We start from the raw sequence: 3611 nt of genomic DNA, 5'->3' as shown, positions 1-3611 counted from the left end.
CAGGACCTTGGCATTCTCTAAAATGAAGGGTGTTATTGGAAGTGGGAGCCTGTAATTTGGAAAGGGGACTGACTGGAGAGCTTCTCTCTCTTTCATGGCACAGGCCATAGGGACAGGGAAGAGCCAAGATTGACAGCAAAATTCATGTTGCCATTTCATCCCCCTCACTTAGGACTAATTTCACCACACATAAATATATATGTCACTTGGTTACTCAGCACTTGGTGACTCACAGATGAATGTGTGCGCTGACATAAACCTAGTTTTCACTGAGGTGGCAAACCTGTGTCAGTATTGTACCACCTGATGCGGACAGCTCACAGGACTGAACATTCACTCTTTGGGGTAGGGCTATAGTGCAATGACAGTACATCTGCTTTGTATGCAGAAGGTTTCAAGTTCAATCCTTGGCATCTTCTGGTAGGGCTGGGAGAGAACCAGTGCTTTTTTTTCAGGGGGTACTCAAGGGTACGCAGTATTGGCACCTTTTGTTGTTGTTGTTAAAAAGTGTGGCATTTCGTGTAACAATTTCATGGTGAGGAAAAAAGCACTGGAGAGAACCCTGTCTGAAACCTGGAGAGTTGCTGCCAGACAGTGTAGACATTACTGAGCTAGATGAACCAAGTGTCCCTATTTTCCAGGGATGTCCCTGATTTAGAGAAGCAGTCCTGGTTTCTGATTTGATCTCAGAACGTACCCTTTTTCCTTAGGTTGTCCCTATTTTCATTGGAGAAATGTTGGAGGGTATAGTGTTATCCCACCCCCGAGCCATCTGAAGGCAGCTCTGTATAGGAAAGTTTTTTCAATGTTTAATTTTTATTATGTTGGAAGCTGCCCAGAGCGGCTAGGGCAACCCAGTAAGATGTGTCAGGTATAAATAGTAAAATTATCATTATGGAATGGGACATCCCTATTTTCATTGCAGAAATTTTGGATGGTGTGCTGTATGCCTCAGTATAAGGCAGTTTCCTATGTTCCAGAGGGCAGGGGGATCCCCCCACAAACTTAGGCCATAGTTACACCATACATTTAAAGCACTATGATACCACTTTAAAGTCATGACTTCCCCCAAAGACTCCTGGGAGCTGTAGTTTGTAAAGGATGCTGAGAATTGTTAGCAGATCCGAAAGCTACAATTTTCAGTTGCTCCCCGCAACAGCCTCCTTTTAAGGACAGGCAAGAGAGTTGAGATTTGCTGCTGATATCATCTGTCTAGTGTGGCCTACATGACATGAGGAACATTCTCTTCAAGGAAGTGAGCGGAACATAAACTGTAGCAGAAAATTTACAGTAAAGGGATGTTAATGCCATTTTAATTGTTGCCAAGTTTCACTGTGTAAACTGTTTGGAGATTTATTTTTATTTTGCTGAAGATATAAATATTATAAACAACCAGAAACCATTCAGAAATGTGACCCACATAAACACTCACACAGAGGCCTCATTTACACCATACATCTAAAGAGGTTTAAACAATAATGACTTCCTCCAAAGAATCCTGGGAGCTGTAGTTTGCTAAGGGTGCAGAGCTTTGTTAAAAAGGTAAAGGGACCCCTGACCATTAGGTCCAGTCGTAACTGACTCTGAGGTTGCGGAGCTCATTTTGCTTTATTGGCCGAGGGAGCTGGCATACAGCTTCCAGGTCATGTGGCCAGCAAACCAGAGCAGCGCACAGAAACGCCGTTTACCTTCACGCCGGAGCGGTACCTATTTATCTGCTTGCACTTTGACGTTCTTTCGAACTGCTAGGTTGGCAGGAGCAGGGACAGAGCAACGAGAGCTCACCCCGTCGCAGGGATTTGAACTGCCAACCTTCTAATCGGCAAGTCCTAGGCTTTGCCTATTCTATTATCATAGCTAACATTCCCAGAATTCCCTGGGAAGAGGTACTGGGTGCCTTAAATGTATGGTGTGAATATGGCCAAAGTCTGATTTGATGCAGTCCACTGTACCACCTCATTTTACTTTCCACAGCGGAAGCCGTGCTAGCCTGCTGTAGCAAAACACACACACACACGAAAGAACCCAGCCCACACTCAGATCTCTGAGGCTGTGCTGTAATTTGCTCACCTTTCCTGCAGGACTCCTTGTTTTTACACACCTGTTATTCAACTAACATTCTTCAGTCACACTATCCTTCTCAACGAGAGATTTAAAGGCTGCAACGTTTGCTGTCATTAATTTGTCAGTAGCAAGCTAGGGCGGAGGTTTGTTACTCCAGACGTACAGTGTTGTGCAGTCCTACTCAGAAGCTTCACTGAGTGGGCTTATTATTATCATTATTACATATTTATTTCGGAAGGTGTATATACTGCTTAACTTACAAAAAAGGATGAAACAACAAAATCATCAGTAAAAAAGTTACAAACTATTTAAAGCATTCAGATAATTAACATCAACATAAACAATGCATTAAAACCTGTGTCAACATTCTATGTGCCTGGATAGGCTTGCTTAAAGAAATATGTTTTTATTAGGCTTCAAGAGAGAGAGAGAGAGAGAGAGAGAGAGAAGAGAAGGCTCCTTGATGTCAAGATGCAGGCGGTTCCAAAGTATATCACTTGGCACCTCTGCTGGAAGAAATCAAGTAGACACATCTGAGGTAAAGCAATCTCACAAGTGAGCTGATCCCAAGCTGTTAAGGGCTTTAAAGGTAAAGGGTAAAGGGACCCCTGACCATTAAGTCCAGTAGTGGCTGACTCTGGGGTTGCGGCACTCATGTCGCTTTATTGGCCGAGGGAGCTGGCATACAGCTTCCGGGTCATGTGGCCAGCAGGACTAAGCCGCTTCTGGCAAGCCAGAGCAGCACATGGAAACACCTTTTACCTTCCCGCTGGAGTGGTACCTATTTATCTACTTGCACTTTGACGTGCTTTCGAACTGCTGGGTTGGCAGGAGCAGGGACTGAGCAAGGGGAGCTCACCCCGTCGCGGGGATTCGAACTGCCGACCTTCTGATTGGCAAGTCCTAAGCTCTGTGGTTTAACCCACAGCGCCACCCGCGCCCGGTTGAGGGCTTTACATACTTATATATCAGTGGGTTGTTGTTTTTTTCTACGTGTATATAGAACGCACACTTACTAAATATCAACCTGAGGCGGCAAAAACTATGGATTATATCCAACGTTAGATCCATTAAAATTAGTGGACATATCTTACTCAGGTCCACTGATTTCAATGTGTATAACCGACCTAGGCTACAACGCATTTATACGAGTCTGCGACGATGACGTAGGACTGCTTACGTAGCGCCCGCGGCCGGTGCGGCATTTCGAAGCAGCGCTCCCTCTATTTGCGCCTGCGCCGCAACGCAACTCACGGCGAGGCATTCGAACCGTCAACCGCCCCCCAATTCGAATCTGCATCGCGGCTGGTCCAATGACCATCCCGCGGCCTCCGCAAACGCCGGCTTCCCGGTCCCTGCCCAACCACGTTCTTTGCTCCGCCCACTATCCAATCACAAGCCCGGATGGGTTTGAAAAAGAGGGCGCGCGGTTGCTAGGCGTGATGCACGGGGAGCGGGGGATTTAAAAGAAAGAAAGGAAAGGGCGGGGTTCGGACTCAGGTTTTGCGCTTTCACAGCCGATTGGTTAGTCCCTTCGTAGGCGGGGC

This window comes from Podarcis cretensis (genome assembly GCF_951804945.1).
Source record: "Podarcis cretensis genome assembly, chromosome: 14".
In the NCBI taxonomy this organism is placed as follows: domain Eukaryota; kingdom Metazoa; phylum Chordata; class Lepidosauria; order Squamata; family Lacertidae; genus Podarcis; species Podarcis cretensis.
This window is presented reverse-complemented; position numbering follows the sequence as displayed.